Here is a 17,359-nt window from a genome sequence, read left to right as displayed (position 1 = left end):
CGTTCACTCTGAGGTTGTGACCTCAAGTTCTAGTCTCTCCCACTAGTGGAAATATCCTCTCCACATCCACTCTATCTCGGCCTCTCCATATTCTGACAGTTTCTTTCATCCTTCTAAACCCCATCGAGTCTAGGCCGAGACTCCTCAACCACTCCTCATAATGCAAACCCTTCATGCCTGGGATCATTCTTGTGACCTTCCTCAGGATCCCCTCCAAGGCCATTATGTCCTTCCTTAGATATGGGGTCCAAAAATGCTCACAATATTCCAAATAAGATACAGCATCTTTGGCTATATTAATGGATGAATTGAGTGGCAGAGTAAGGAGGTCAAGTTATATTGCTCGACAGTAGTTCAATATCTGCTGGAGCACTAAGTTCTGGGCTCCACACTTCAGCAAAGATGTGAGGGCAGTGGAGAGAGCATAGAAAAGATTCACAAGAATGATTTCAGGAAGATAGATTGGAGAACTTGGGACTGTTTTCTTTGAAGAGACGGCCGAGAGGTGATTTGATAGGGGCAGTCAAAATCGTGGGGGATATGGGCAGTGCGGACATGGACAAACAGATCCATCCTATGAAAGGATTGAGAACAAAAGGGCACAGATTTAATGTAAATGAAGAAGGAGCAAAAACAACATGAGGAAAAGCTTTTTCACACAACAAGATGTTAAAGTCTGGAGTGCACAGGCTGAGCTTCTTAAAGTGAATTTTAATGTAATGATATGGTTAAATCAGCTTACTTTGAGTATTATTCTATAGTTAATTCACCATCCCTCTAATTTTAATTTTTACTTTTGAACCAAATAAAGAAATATGCAGATAATTTAATTCTCGAGTTCTTTATCAGCTAATGCATTCCTACATTCTGGCTGGAAGTGGAAAATAAGAACAGAAAATTCTGGAAATAGCAGTGGACAAATTAACAGGGTTAATATTTAAAGTCTGTGACATTTCATCAGCCTGATAATGAGGGATTCCCCTGGCCACACCCTTACAAGGCAGGTGCCAAACCTGACAGGATGGGGTGGCGCAGTGACATACTATAACAAATACAAAACTTAAAAGTACTTCATTGACTACAAAGTAATTTGAGATATTCTCAGGTCATGAAAGGTGCTGCCTGATGCATTAGTGGTTCCAAAAAGGCACTTCACTCTGATTTCTTCACAAGCAATTATAAAGAAACTGGGAGTCCTGCACTCCCACCCTAATTAGGACACATACCAGCAGCCATTAATATGGATGGCTACTAAGCCTCAACAACAGAATTGGGTCCCTCAACATGGAGAAGAAAAGCTAAGACATAGTGATGGAGAAGCACAGATTCTCTCCACTACCAATATCCTTCTCTCATCATCTCAAGATGAAAGTTAACAGTATGCAGAAAGATCAGTTGTTAAATGAAAAACTCAATTAAATGAAAATGCACAAACATTTTCCAAATCTTATTTACTAACCACTCCCTTTTCTTTGTTTGTTCGTGGGATGCGGGGATTGTTGCGCATCCCTAACTGCCCTCAGAAAAGTGGTGGTAACAGCCGCAATCCATGTGCATGGGTAAATCCAGAGAGCTGTTAGGAAGCAAGTCCCAAGAGTTTGACCCAAAAACAGTGAGGGAATGGTGACATATTTCCAAGTCAGGATGGTGAGTGGCTTGGAGGGAAACTTGCAGTTGGTGGTATTGTCATCCATCTGCTGCCCTTGTTCTTCTACTTAGTAGAAGTCACAAGCCTTGGTGAGTTACTGCTGTGCATCTTTTTTTAGTTTTATTTATTAGTCACAACTAAGGCTTACACTACACTGCAATGAAGTTACTGCGAAACTCCCCCAATCAGCACACTCCAGCACCTTTTCGGGTTAACACACTTAACCGGCACGTCTTTCAGACTGTGGGGGAAACCAGAGCAACCACAGGAAATCCACACAACATGAGGAGAACATGTAAACTCCACATAGATAGTGATCCAAGCAGGGTATCAAACCCAGGTCCCTGGCACTGTGAGGCAGCCGTACTATCCACTGTGCCATCATGCCACCCTCTATAAATATACACACGTGTTGATTGAATGGTGAAGGTAATGAATGGAGTGCCAATCAAATGGGCTACTTTGTTCTGGACAGTGTCAAGCTTCTTGAGTGTTGTTGCAGTTGCACTCATCCAGGCAATAGAGAACATTCCATTACTCTCCTGACTTGCAACTTGTAGATGGTGGACAGACTTTGGGGAGCCAGGAGGTGAACTACTTTCCAAGGGATTCTTAGCCTAAGATCTGCTCTTGTAGCCACAGTATTTATATGGCTAGTTTGGTTTAGCTTCAGGTCAATAGTAATCCCTAGGATGTTGATAATGGGGTTTCAGTGAAGGCAGCACCTTTGAATGTTGAGGGGAAGTAATTAGATTCTCTCTTGTTGGAAATGGAGAGTGTCTGGCATTGGTGCTGTGCAAATGCTACTTCCCAGTTTCCTGACCAAGGCTAAGTATTGTCCAGGTCTTGCTGCATATCGACATGGACTGCTTCAGCATCTGAGGAGTTGCCTATGGCACTGAACATTGTGCAATCATCTGCAAACATCCCCACTTCTGACCTTATGATGCAAGGAAGGCCACTGAAACAGGTAATGATGGTTGGGCCTAAGACACTACCCTAAGGAACTCCTGCAGGATAACCTGAGACTGAGGTGATTGATCTCCAAACAGCCACAACCATCTTCCTTTGTGCCATGTATGACTTCAAGGAGAATTTTGCCCTCAATTCTCACTGACTTCAGTTTTGATGCAAAACTAAGTCAAATATTGCCTTGGGCAGTCACTCTTACCTGAGTTCAGCTCTTTTGGAGCTGAGTAGGCCAAATTGGCGCAAGTGTGCAAGTTATTGCTAGAACTTCATCTCACTGATGATCAAGAGTGGGCTGATGTCTGGACCAGATTTGTCCTGCTTTTCTTGCGGACAGGACAGACATGGGCAATTTTCAATATTTACAAGTAGATGCCAAAGTTAAAGCTGTACTAGAACAACCTGGCTAGGGATATGGCTGTTCTGGGGCACAAGTCTTGAGCACTATTATTGGAATGGTGTCAGGGCCTAGCAGTTTTGCAGTACCCACTGCCTTCAGCTTTTTAAAAAATTCTTTCATAGGATGTGGGCATTACTGTCAAGGTCAGCATTTGTTGCCCATCTCGACTTGAGCTTGCTAGGCCATCAGAGGGCAGTGAAGACTCTCCCATATTGCTGTGGGTCTGGAGTCACATGTCAACCAGCCAGGTAAGGTCAGCAGATTTACCGTCCATTTACTTCTAAGATGCAAGGAAGATAGGAATATAGGATGTTGGGGCAGGAGTCGGCCATTTGCCCCTTCAAGCCTGCTCCACCATTCAATAAGATCACAGCTGATCTGAGTGCGGTCTCAGCTCCATCTTCCTATCTGCCCCCTCCCCCCTATCCCTCAACTCACTTGTCTGTGAAAAATCTACCCATTGCAGCCTTGAAAGAACTTAAAGACCCAGCCACCAATACTTTTTGGGTAAATAAATTCCATAGATCAATGATCCTATGAGACAGGAAAAACAAAAACCACCTCATCTTAGTCTTAAAAGGGAGACCTCTTATTTTTAAACTATGTCCACTAGTTAGAATCCACTCCCCACCGTCCTCAAGAGGAAACATCCTCCAAGTACTTTGTTATTCATTCATGGGACATGGGCGTTGCTGGCTGGGCCAGCATCTATTGCCCATCCCTAGTTGCTCTTTGAGGGCAGTTGAGTGTCAACCACATTGCTGTGGCTTTGGAGTCACAGGTAAGCCAGATCAGGCAAGGACAGCAGATTTCCCTCCTTAAAGAACATTAGTGAACCAGATGAGTTTTTCTGACAACCAACAATGGTTTCATGGTCTTCAATAGACTCTTAATTCCTGATTTTTTTTATTATTGAACTCAAATTCCACCATCTGTGGGATTCAAACATTCCCCTGAACATTAGCTGAGTATCTGGATTAATAACCTAGTAATAACACCAATAGGCCACTGTTATCCCTTATCCACACTGTCAAGTCTCCTCGAGATCTTTTCTGTTTCAATAAGATCACCACTCCTAATCTCCAAGGGATAATAGGCCCAACCTGTTCAACCTTTCTTCCTAGGCATGAGTCAAGTGAACCTTCTCTTAAGTGCTTCTGAAGCAGTTGTATCTTTTTACGAGAGACCCAATCTGTACACAATAATTTAGATGTGGTGTTGCCAAAAGCTTGTACAGCTGCACTGAAAAAGAGATGGGATCAGGGATAGCTAATTAGCATTTCTATCAGGATGCACGGTTAACGTGTCCCAAGTTGCCACGGGGAACAGGACAGAGGAAGCCATCAGGCAACAGATTTCTATTCGGTTAGCTAACTGAATAGTCCATTAGCGTTGGAGCAATTCCATGAAGTGGTGTGGGGAGCAGCAGTTCGTGGGAGAGAGGAATGGTAAATATCTTATCAAGAAGATACTAGATGTTTCGGTGGAAACCTGATTACCAACGATCATATACATCATTTGAGCATGACTAGGATTTATAACATGGAACATGGTAGTAATGAATAGCACGGTATTACATATGCTCTCACAGGATAAATTTCAGAACTTTATGGAAATCAATTGAAATAAACACAAAAAGCATAATGGGCAATTTGCTCAATAAAGGTGAAAGGGGCGTCAGGGCACTCAGAGGCTCTCCCAAAACAATTTTCAGTGTCAAATTCACATAATCACTGGAGTAAATCCCACTGGTTTCTTCAGCCTGAATTTCAAAATGGATCTCCCACACTCTGTGCACTGCAGAGTACACTAACATGAATCATGCTAAAAAGCTGTGGGTGGGGTTTATTCCTGCTGGAGAGGCTGGCAGCTTGGCGCTGAGCAGGCCACTGCGCATGCACCAAACGGTCAGGGCCATGATCAGCGCATGTGCAATATCCTGCACTGGCAGCCTCCTGATCACTGGCCAGCCCTGCGCCCCCGCATTGTTGGCCCCCCTCCGGGAAATATCTGGGTCAGCCTCAACCCACCCCCACCCCACCTCAATCTCTTCATAGGCTCCACCCTTTTTTGGTCCTGTCCCCCATTCTGCCTCACCCCCTTGGCACTGCCCCAGTGGGCAGTGCCAGGGTCCTTGCTGGGCAAGGGCACATTTGCTCCTTGGCAGTGCCAGGGAGCCAGGCTGGCACTGCTAAGTTGGCAAGCCCAGGTTATTTTACACTATTAATTGAATGTATGTGATTGGAAAATGTACCCCAATTACTTAAGGATCTGGCAAGATATGTGACCCCTAGAAGTATTTGAAATAAGATGCCAGTTCCAGTGGCTGTTATGATATTGAAGAATGGTTAACACTGCTGCCTCACAGCACCAGGGACTAAGGTTCAATTCCAATTGGGTGACCGTCTGTGTGGAGTTTTCACATTCTCCACATGTCTGCGTGAGTTTCCTCCAGGTGCTCCGGTTTCCCCTCTCAGTCCAAAATATGTAGGTTTGGTGGATTGGCCATGCTAAGTTGCTCTTTCGAGTCCCAAGATGTTTAAATTAGGCGGATTAGCAGGGTAAATAGTGGGGTTACAGGAATAGAGCATGGGTGGGATGTTCTGTTGGAGAGTCGGTGCTGACTTGATGGGCTGAATGGCCTCCTTCCATACAGCAGGGATTCTATTCTATGAACTCTGATGGGATGGGAATATCAGAACTCTTGCCACATAGAAAGAATGGAAATTCATGCAACAGTTTAGAAAGTACATACTGGAAGGAAATAGAGTTAGTAATACCCTGTATCTATGCAGCTCATGTAAGGATTGGACATATTTATTCTTCAACATCATTTAAAGGTCTGATGCAGTTACATGGGAAAGCATTAGCAAGAGCATAGATGAGGAAGTGCCAAGTGATGACAGCCTGAAGATTTACAGGAAAAGCAGCTTAGGGCAACATGGTGGCACAATGGTTAGCACTGCTGTCTCACAATGCTAGGGACCTGGGTTCAATTCCTGGTTTGGGTCACTGTCTGTGAGGAGTCTACATGTTTGCCCCACACCTGTGTGAGCTTCCTCTGGTGCTCCAGCTTCCTCCCACAGTCAGAAAGACATGCTGTTTAGGTGCATTGGCCAGACTTTATAATTTCAAAATTCAGATGGAAAGCCTACTTTAAGTCATGAGGAAAAGGCATGAGTTACTTGCAAAGAACCATATTTGGTCACAGTGGAGGAAAGTGGGTCAATCTTAGTAGAAGTTCCAGCATTCGCTGCCAAAAGAAAAGCCACAACTTAATCAGAATAGACAACGTAACTGCAAGTTCTTTGAAATAGCACCTTAGCACATTCAGTATATATCAATTTCTAACGTAATGCCAGTATAGACACTGCACAGCCTGCCTAATTTTCATCCCATATGAAAAATACAAGATGTGTTTGCATGGACAGATTTGGTGATTGGAAACAATGGCTGTTTGATTACTTTGCATACCAGATTAAAATTAAAACCTCAACACATTAGTTATAAAAAGAAAAAAAAATTTAGCAGCAGGGAGTTTTGCATTCACAAAACAGGAAGCAGGAGATAAATAGTGTTTCTCTTATACTCAGAGAACAATTTTGCATGTTAGAATCCAAGATCAGTAATCGCTTGCTGTTCCACGCACCCTGTTTACTTGAATGCTATTCCTCTACAGAAAATAACTATAATCTTCTATGTGAATTAACGCAAGCATTAGCTGAAAAGGATTTTGACAGAATCATATTTCCTTATCATAATATTGTTCAGAGAGAGGCACCTGCGATTTGTTTTGGGGACCAAATATTCAACAATCTTTTCACACTTTTGCAAGAAAAGTAAAAGCAAGGGCTTCAAGTTCACCCATCCACCTGTGGAGGATTTGTTATGATAAAGCACCTTTGAAAAATGACTATTTTAAGTGAAAAGTTACAGCAAGCTACGAAGAAAACAACCTTTGTTATGACGAATCGTAGAATTCCTGCAGTGCAGGAGCAGGCAATTCGGCCCATCGAGTCTGCACCGACCACAATCCCACCCAGGCCCCACCCCCATAACCCCATGCATTTACCCTAGATAGTCCCCCTGACATTAAGAGGCAATTTAGCATGGCAATCATTTGGCATGTCAGCTATGACTCTCACCAGCTTTTATAGACGTTGAATGTAGCCCAATCCATCACGCAAACCAGCCTCCCATCCATGACTGTGTCTACACTTCCCACTGCCTTGGCAAAGCAGCCAGCATAATTAAGGAGCCCACTCACCCCGGACATTCTCTCTTCCCCTTCTTTGTCAGGAGAAAGATACAGAAGTCTGAGATCACGTACCAATTGACTCAAGAACAGCTTCTTCCCTGCTGTTATCAGATTTTTGAATGGACTTACCTTACATTAAGTTGATCTTTCTCTACATTCAAGCTATGACTGTAACATTACATTCTGCACTCTCTCCTTTCCTTCGCTATGAATGTTACCCTTTGTCTCTATGGCATGCAAGAAACAATACTTTTCACTGTATGTTAATACGTGTGACATAATAAATCAAATCAATCTACCTAACCTGTTCATCTGTGGACTGGGAGGAACCAGAGCACCCGGAGGAAACCCACACTGACACAGAGAAAACGTGCAAACTCTATACAGATAGTGACCCAGGCCGGGAATCGAATCCCTGGTGCTGTGAGGCAGCAGTACTAACAACTGTGCCACCGTGCCACCCCATGCTGGCAGAGATTCGGAGTATTATAATTATAAAATGAGGCAAAGTGCTGTCTCCAGATTTTCAGATGCCTCATGGAGACCTTAGCAGATATGTCAAGCCATGGAGAGTGGTACTTTCACCCTGGTGGACACAATGTTCAGGGCACTGTCAATGAGGCCTGGACAAAGGTGGCCAAGATTCACTGCTGCTGGATCTGGGGTACAGTGCAGGAAAACCTTCTATAGTAACAATGGTCCAAAATTACCATGGTTTGTGAACATAGCTCAGTCCATCACGCAAACCAGCATCCCATCCATTGACTCTGTCTACACTTCCCACTGCCTCAGCAGACAGCATAATCAACAACCCGTGTACCCAGACATACACTTCCGCCTCTTTCCATCGAGAAAAAGATACGTGATCTCAAATCTTTTGCATCAACTGACTCAAGAACAGCTTCTTCTCTGCTGCCATCAGACTTTTGATTGGATCTACCTTATATTAAGTTGATTTTGTCTACACCCTAGTTATGACTGTAACACTAGATCTGCACTCTCTCTCCTTTCCTTCTTCCTATATACTCTATGAGCGGTGTGCTTTCACTGTATAGCACACATGAAACAATACTTTTCACTATATTAGTACATGTGACAATAATAAATCAAATTAATCTATATTTATACATTTTGAACATGGCAAATCAGCACAAATGCTTCACAGGAGTTTAATACAATGAAATATGACATCCAAGCCATGTTAGGTCAAATGATCAAAAACTTGGACAAAGAGAGTGGGTTTAAGGAGTGTTTTAAAGGAAGAAAGTGAGATAGGTCAAAATATGCAGGTGTAGTCCAGATCTTAGGGTCGAGACACTGAAGGAGATTACGGCAAACAGAAATGAGAATTTTAAAATCAAGACCTCCAGGGACATTGCTGCTGAGCTGTCATAACAGGAATCCACACTGCATGCTTTGCAATTTTGACCCAAGTTCAAGTGATTCACTTCAGTTTCTGAGTTTCAACAGGAGAGATGTATGCAACCCTTGAACAGATTTGTGAACCGAATAGGGGCTTTGAAGTAACCACCAGCAGTCTACCCTCACAGAAGTGTTAACACACTGACTCCTGATAATGGGATTAGCAGAAGGGGATGGGTACGATAAAAGCAAAATACTGCAGATGCTAGAGATCAAAAATAAAAACAGGAAGTACTGGAAGAAGCCAGAAGGTCTGGCAGCATCTGTCAAGAGAGGAACAGAGTTAATGTTTCGAGTCCAGTATGGCTCTTCTTCATAACTGAAGTGGGGTAGAATTGTGAAATAAAAACAGAAAATGCTAGATGAATTCAGCAGGTCTGGCAACATCTATGGAGTTAGAAACAGAGTTAATATTTCAAGTTCGCCCATTTAACTGTTCTGCAGAAATGTGATGGCCTTTGTGCTGCTAAAAAATGGAGGAGGGTTAGATGGAACGTAAGGGAAGGGCAGGGATGGGCGAGATTAATAAATACCAAAGATATGATGGGACGAAAGCCAAAGGGAGTGATCACAGTTGTAATGAAACAAGGCATAGGTCCAGACTGGTGTTAACAGCAGAATAAAGATCAACTGAAAGCAAAACCAAGACAAAAGCTGACACTAGGCAAAAAACAAACCAAAAAACAGAGGAAGGACTCATGGCCTGAAGTTGTTAAGTTTGATGTTGAGCCAAGAAGTTGCCCTCTCGCTGGATGTCACCATGTATGTAACTTTACAATCCAGAAGAAACCAGCAAGAGGAACACCCATATAAAGCTTTTAGAAGATGGCAATGCAAAAATAAAGGAAAGAGGTGATCTGGAAAATGAGACAGCTAAAGGTCTTATGGTTATGTGACCTAGGGCTGAGTGGCTCTTCATGTAATTTCAGTAGCTTTGGCACACCGATCCAGACTGATTCTATCAGGGTGACGAGTGAGCAGGAAGTCTGCAATTTTCATTGGAAATTGCATCTGGATCCTACTGACTTCATCAGAATATGATGAAGTCATATCAGAATATGATTTTCACATGGCAATGAGTTTTGAGCCTGCTCTGGTGAGCACTTTTCCCACACAAAAATGACAATGTATTTATGGTAGTCCGGAACATTAGGAATGCTACAGGAAGCACCAAACCATTATTTTAACCACCCCATTTCCATTGGGCAGATGACATTAAGATCTGGCCATAGTTTTGCTCCGAGCTTCCAGGAAAGTAGTCAGTGGAGTAGGAAAAGCTCCCAGCAATTTCTAAGTCTTTTCATCCTTGATTAACAAATACAACAGATTTGCATTATTGGGAATTAATAGAATCATGGATAAAAGCACTGGATAAAAGGGTCATTTCGACTGGAAACATCAGCTCTTTTCTCTCCTTACAGATGCTGCCAGACCTGCTGAGATTTTCAAGCATTTTCTCTTTTGGTAATAGAATCATGGAATTTCTACAGTGCAAAATGAGGCTGTTTGGCCCAGTGAACTTGCACCGGCAGCAATCCCACCCAGGCCCTTTCCCCGTAATCCCCCATATTTACCCAGCTAGTACCTCTACCATGAAGGGACAATTTACCATGGCCACTAAACCTAATTTACACATCTTTGGAGTGTTGGAGGAAACCAGAGCACCTAGAGGAAACCCACGCAGACAGAAGAAGAACATGCAAACTCCACACAGACGGTGACCCGAGGCCGGAATTGAACCCCAGTCCCTGGCACTATGAGGCAGCAGCACTGACCAGTGTGCCATCATGCGGAATCACACTCCTGTGTAGAGATTCACTGCTGGCACTCACAAACTGGGAATTTGGGAGTACACTCCCCATTAGTTGATAGAATATAAAATCATCAGCAGTACATCCTATAACTGTCAATAATCACTCTTGATTATTTTGCAAAATTAGATTTTACTCCAACAATATCAACGAGGCAACACCTACACTCAACAAGCAACACAAAGATTGTTTGAACAGAAAGTATTCTCACATACATTCACTTGACTTTATAATGATTGAGGCGCGAAAAGAAATTACTACAGAATTGTCAACAGCACACAGCCTACAATCCAACAGCCACAGTCGATTGAAAGCGGTTTATAAATTCACTCTGCCGGAGCCTTTTTAAATGGTTAAATAGGTCTGGGGGCAATTGACATGGGTAAATTCTACAATCCCAACATTCAAGAACAGCATGGCTCAAAGAATCAGTGTCAAAGTGTTGTGACCCTGTCTTGTGGTTTATGCTCCCTTTCCCTGTGGTGTCAACTGTGAGGGCAGAGCCACTGAATTCACCCTGATATGAACAGGAACACACTGTCAATTCTCAGACCCAAATTCTTGGGCTTCTAGAAAAGATTTCCACTGGGAGAGTCAGGAATTCAGGGCAGCTAGCAGTTAGAGTCATACAGGTTTACAGCATGGAAACAGGCCCTTCAGCCCAACTTGTCCATACCGCCCCTTTTTTTAAAATCACTAAGCTAGTCCCAATTGACCGTGTTTGGCCTGTGTCCCGCTATATCCATCTTACCATGTAACCGTCCAAATGCTTTTTAAAAGACAAAATTGTACCTGCCTCTACCACTACCTCTGGCAGCTTGTCCCAGGCACTTACCACCCTGTGTGTGAAAAAATTGACCCTCTGGACCTTTTTGTATATCCCCTCTCTCACCTTAAACCTATGCCCTCTAGTTTTAGACTCCTTTGCTTTTGACTATCTAGCTGATCTATGCCCCTCATTATTTTACAGTCTTCTATAAGATCACTCCTAAGCCTCCTACACTCCAGGTTAAAAAAGTCCCAGTCTATCCAGCCTTTCATTATAACTCAAACCATCAAGTCCTAGTGGCATCCTAGTAATTCTTTTCCGCACTCTTTTTTAGTTTAATAAGATCCTTTCTATAATAGGGTGACCAGAACTGTATACAGTTATGTCAGAATTCCACTTTACTGAAACTGGCTCTTTGAATGTAAATGATCATCAGACCACGAGTGGATTATCCACACATACTCATCCCACTTCCACCATGTCATATGTTCAAAGTTGGGTGGATTTGCAGAGCTTCCTAAGCTTCCAAAGCTTTAATAGAGAACTCCGCTGAGAACTGGTGAGGCCCTGTTGGAGATATTTGCAAACCTTTAGTCATAAAGATGATTTGGGTCAGGTCTGGTTTTGGTTTTGTCAAAGTACACTTCCAGTACACAACTGCTCCAAGCTAATAACTATATTTGTTTGGGGTGGGTTCTACACTTTAAGGAATGTCTCTATTCCATTAAACTTCACTGACTGGGTTTCTGCTTATCACTCTAACCCCCTGAGAATTCTCAGGTCACCTTCAAAAATAGATTAAACAGTGTCTAAGGTAGCAAATGTATTTCAGACATAATTCTCACATATTTGGGACCTCCCCATTTGCAGTCAGGCGGAATTATCCATTATTCTTATTGTGACTCTCATTACAAACCTGACTCATGTCCAGAAATATGAAGACCCGAATAATGAAGTCCCTTTCTTCACATCTAAGTGAAGAGACAGTTTCAGCAGGCTTCTCTCTTCAGTTAAAATGCACACCACCTACAAAACTGCTAGTTTTTTTTAATTATAGAGTCTGAAAGATTAGGTGCATCAGCCATACTAAATTCTCCCTCAGTGTACCTGAACATGCGCCAAGCATTGCGACTAGGCAATTTTCATAGTAATATCATTGCAGTGTTAATGTAAACCTACTTAAGGGCAGGATTTTATGGCTTCGCTCATCCTGAAACCATTAAATCCTGCCTGAGGTCAATGGATCTTTCCATGATCTGCCCTTTGCCTGCTCCGAAAAAAACTCAAGAATGCGCTACAGGACTAAATGGTGCTGATTGGTTGGCAAGTCAATTCTGATTGGTCAAACTGTTACCTTGGAGAAAGCAGTGGGAAAATGTAGGCTGCCAAAGCTCTTGTATAATTCAAAAAGAAAAGGCACACAGCTTGAGCATATTCCTTTTGTTTTCAGAGAATGGGTCCTTGAATAATTCGTTTCCAGCACACACAAATGAGTCACATTACAAACTCAGCTAATTATCTTAACTTGGCTTTTGGCGTGGCTATTAACACACTTAGGATTGTCCAGAAGGTGCTGCCCAATCACAGAGCCAAATTTGAAAGTATAGGCTGGTTGAATTGGGGTGGTGATAGCATCGTGGCATTGTCATTTAGCTAATAATCAAGGGATTATTAGCAACGCTCTTGGGACCCAGATTCGGATCCCACCATGATAGATAGTAAATTCTGAATTCAATAAAAAACTGAAATTAAAATTTTAATGATGATCATGAGACAATTGTCCATTGACTGAAAATCCCACCTGCTTCCCTTTAGGAAAGGAAATCTGCCACTTACCTTGTCTGGCCTACATATAACTCCAGATTGTGATGATAGTAGTGCAATTGATATCTTTTTCTTTATCCTACAGGCAGTTGGTGTGACTGGAAACATTTAGCTCAGTGGTTGTGAAATAAGTTAATTTTCACTTCAGCTAGGAATTTGTTATTTCAATAGAACTAATGGACTTTTGTTAACACAAAGATTCCTTGGGAAGTTGACTGGCAGGATCACGAGATAATGTGGTTAACATGCAGTTAGGTCTGTAAGAGGGAAAGTCTAGGCAGTTGTTTTTGGAGGTCTGCTCAAGTCAAAGGCAGGCTGTTCCTTAAAATTCGCTCTCTCTCTCTCTCCACAAAATCTCTGAAAGCTTCAAGACTGTTAACACAATTTACAGCACACATGCCTGGATTTGCAAACTGTATTCATTTGCAAGTGGTTTTGATCTATGCATGAATGGGGCTTATTTGAAACTGAAACAGTCATAAGCTAGAAAGTAAAATTGTTATCTTTCAGTTTTAAACATTGTTCAACTGTTAATGGTTAAGCTGCTTCATTTGTTAGAGTTATATTTAAACTGTATTACTAAAGAAAGTTTGTTTTACTATAAACATTCCCTATTTTTTTTCAGTAAAATTTCTCCTGCAGTGAAACATCTATCCTCACATTTATATCAAAACAAACAACTGTTGGCTTCATAATACGACTTGGGGTTCTGGTCCAGTATCTTAACAAGATCCATACCAATGTGTTTAACTCTTAAATGTCCTCTGAAATGGCCTAGCAAGCAACTCAGTTGAAGGGCAATAAATGCTGGCCCAGCCAATGGTGTCCACATCCCACGATTAAATAAGAAAAGAAAGTATACCTAGTGCCCGTTATGAATAACCAAAAAAAAACATGCTGTAGGCCGTATATCCCAGTGAGCTGCTGAGATATACAGCCTATGCATCCTTCATCACGTTGGCACCAACGTTTGCACAGGATATTGCTTACTTGTGACTTTTAATATTTGAAACTAGAAAAATATCCTACATTTCATCCAATACTCAGCTTTACACTAAATTCTAATCACTCGGTTTTCATGAAATATAAAAGGGCGGAATTTTCCTAAAAATGGCCAAGTGTCAGGTTCTGACTGAAAACCGGCATGTTTCTCCCCAAACCTAGCAAGAGCTAGGTTTTCTCACCAGATCTTCTGACACCTTGTCAGAAAAATGGAGGGGGCATATCTTGTACCATCATTATTGAGTAGCATGGTATCAGCAAGGCCGGCTCTACAGAAATCTGGGTGCCTTTTTTAAAGGGGACCCCCATCTCAAATTAAAGACCAGGGTGCCAAGGGGCTGTGCCTTGCCCTGTCCTTGGCTACCCTCAGGCTACACTGGCCCCCCCGTGTCCCCAGTGAGTGATTCCCATCAGCTTGATGTGGGGGAACAAGAAGACGTCCAAAGAAGCAGTGGCATTAAGAATATTTTAATCTCTTCAAATTGATGGTAATCAGTTGCATGCCCTGGCTGAGAGTGAACCTGATCACATTGCTACTCTCATTCTGAGATCTCCCCAGTGAAAATCTCGTCATGGCCTTCTCATGAGAGTTTGCAGTCAAGTTGTGCCCAAGGCAAACAGGCCCTGAAAATCCCCCTCAAAATCTCTGAATCGTTGAAAAGAATAAACCTAACGAAATGCCTACCTTTACAAAAAGAACAAAGAACAAAGAACAACCCAGCACGGGAAACAGGCCCTTCGGCCCAACGAGCCCGCGCCGCCGCATCACCCTGCACCTATTCTACCCTGCATGTCTACGAATGGGACCCTACTCAGTCAGATTCAGGGAAGAAATAGTGTCAATTTGGTAAAAACCGATTAGCCTAAGAGCACATCTTTGGGGTGTGGGAGGAAACCGGAGCGCCCGGAGGAAACCCACGCAACCACAGGGAGAATGCGCAAACTCCCACAGACACAGGCCCAAATCCATGTGTCTGCACAGCTAGCAGTGCTAGTCACTGAGCTGTTGCGGCGCCCGTCTACCGGTCCAGGATCAAGCACACACACCGACATGAAGTACTAGGCCACTCCTGGACTTCCAAGAGCAGCCCACGCACGACCTGCCGTGTGCATGCCCCTCGCTTGACACGAGGTGGACCTCCACCTGTGGAATAAAGACAAAAATATTAATCTTACAGCCTGCCCTTCCGGTGTCTCCCAAGGTTTAACCCTATTTAATAGCCCCTACCATATCCCTCCATTCTCGTTTCACTCATGTGCCTATCTAACTGCATCTTAAACGAGTCCAACGTTCCTGCCTCCACCACCCTACTCGGTAGCGCGTTCCAGACCCCCACAACTCTCTGCGTAAAGAACCTTCTTCTCACCTCCAAATTATACCTCTCCCCCCTCACCCTTAAATGATGACCTCTCGTGTTCGTACCCAGTCTAGGGAGCAGTCTCTCACTATTAACTCTATCTATTCCCTTCAGTATCTTATATACTTCTATCATGTCCCCTCTCAATCTCCGTCTTTCCAAGGAGAATAGTCCCAGTTTCTTCAATCTCTCCTCGTACCCCAGCCCCCCCATGCCAGGCAACATCCTGGTAAACCTCCTCTGCACCCTTTCCAGAGACTCCACGTCCTTCCGGTAGTAAGGTGACCAGAACTGGACGCAGTACTCCAAATGCGGTCTAACCAACGTTCTGTACAACTGAAGCATTAGACGGCAGCTTTTATACTCTATGCCCCTTCCTATAAAGGCTAACATCCCATAAGCCTTCCTAACAACCTTCTCCACTTGTGACGCAACCTTCATGGATTTGTGAACCTGCACTCCCAGGTCCCTCTGTATGTCTATACTCCTAATCGGCCTACCTTTTATCACATAGCTCCTCTCTGCATTATTCCATCCAAAATGCATCACCTTGCATTTGTCAGGATTAAATGCCATCTGCCACCTATCTGCCCACTGCACCAACCTATCTATATCCTGTTGTATCCTGTTTAGAGAACACAAGTTTGGAAGAGAGTTACAGAAGCAGTACGACGGGTGTTCTTATTCATACATGACAAGAAAATTCTTACTGCACTGTGGAAATCTTCCACAGCATTATGTGGCCTAATTAATTCAAAAGTAAACTGGTGCGGCACTGCTCAAACAACGGTCTCAGGGCCACAATCGATAAAGGGTAAAGAAACATCCAACAATAACTGTAATCAAACAGCATGAATGCTGCATATTAATTATTCAAATACGAGATGTGAAAAAGCTGACAATACCCAGGGAACAAAGTTCATTCTGCCTTCTACAGAGCAATGGGAAAAAAAAACTATAGTCAATAAATGAATCATGCCTGTCGATTGACTGAAATAACTCTGTATTTGCTGACAACTAATTCAGTTTCCTTTGCAGCTTCAAATATTGAGCCAATGTAAAACTGAAATGGAAAAAATATTTGGGAAAATCAGTTCCATTTATTTCACATCTGCACAGACCCCTCCCCTGCCCTCCCAGGGCATGCTAGGGTTCCAGCTTTCACCCCAGCAGCCACACACATCCACCATCCTTCACCATTAACTACATTGTGATGCATCTCTGCCTCCCTTTCCTTTCGGCATTCCATTCCCACCATGGTATCCTGGTGCACTCTTCAAATCCACCCCTTCCCGCAGGACCTTCCCACAGCACATTCTCATGTGAGCACTCCTTCATTTGCTGTTCATGATTCAGTCTCTTCTCCAATGGGCAGACCAGATGCAGATTGGGTAAGGGCCGAAACATCTTGGTTCAGCCTACAAGCATGGCGCCAGGCTTCTGGGCACTTGTCACTTTAACTCCCAGGCGCACTCACATCCTGATCGGTCTGTTCTTAGTCTCCTACTCTGTTCCACTGAAGTTCAACTTAAGCTCAAGGAACGATTAGACACTTTACAGCTTTTTAAAATCATGGACTCAACAACTTCTCACTTTATTGGATGATGGCTGTTGGTGAGGATTCTGCTGTTCCCATTTGCATTCCATTAAGCATCATGATTTGGTATGAAAATTAAAATCAGCAGGCGACGGTGCAGAGGGACCTCGGGGTCCTTGTGCATGAGTCGCAAAAACCCAGCTTGCAGGTGCAGCAGGTAGTCAGGAAGGCGAATCAGATGCTGGCCTTCATAGCGAGGGGGATTGAATATAAAAGTAGGGAGGTCTTGCTGCGACTATATAGGGCATTGGTGAGGCCGCAGCTGGAATACTGTGTGCAGTTTTGGGCGCCGTACTTACGC

The 17,359-nt window shown here is 43.2% G+C and overlaps 1 protein-coding gene across 2 annotated transcripts in view; it reads right to left on the bottom strand.

The window, feature by feature from the left end:
* Nucleotides 1-17,359, bottom strand: part of arhgap40 (Rho GTPase activating protein 40) — a 119,087-nt gene that overhangs the window by 44,364 nt on the left and 57,364 nt on the right. The gene's annotated exons all lie outside the window — the stretch shown is intronic.

Source organism: Carcharhinus amblyrhynchos, chromosome 16 (assembly GCF_965287045.1).
Source record: "Carcharhinus amblyrhynchos chromosome 16, sCarAmb.v2.hapA, whole genome shotgun sequence".
Taxonomy (NCBI): Eukaryota; Metazoa; Chordata; class Chondrichthyes; order Carcharhiniformes; family Carcharhinidae; genus Carcharhinus; species Carcharhinus amblyrhynchos.
This window is presented reverse-complemented; position numbering and strand designations above follow the sequence as displayed.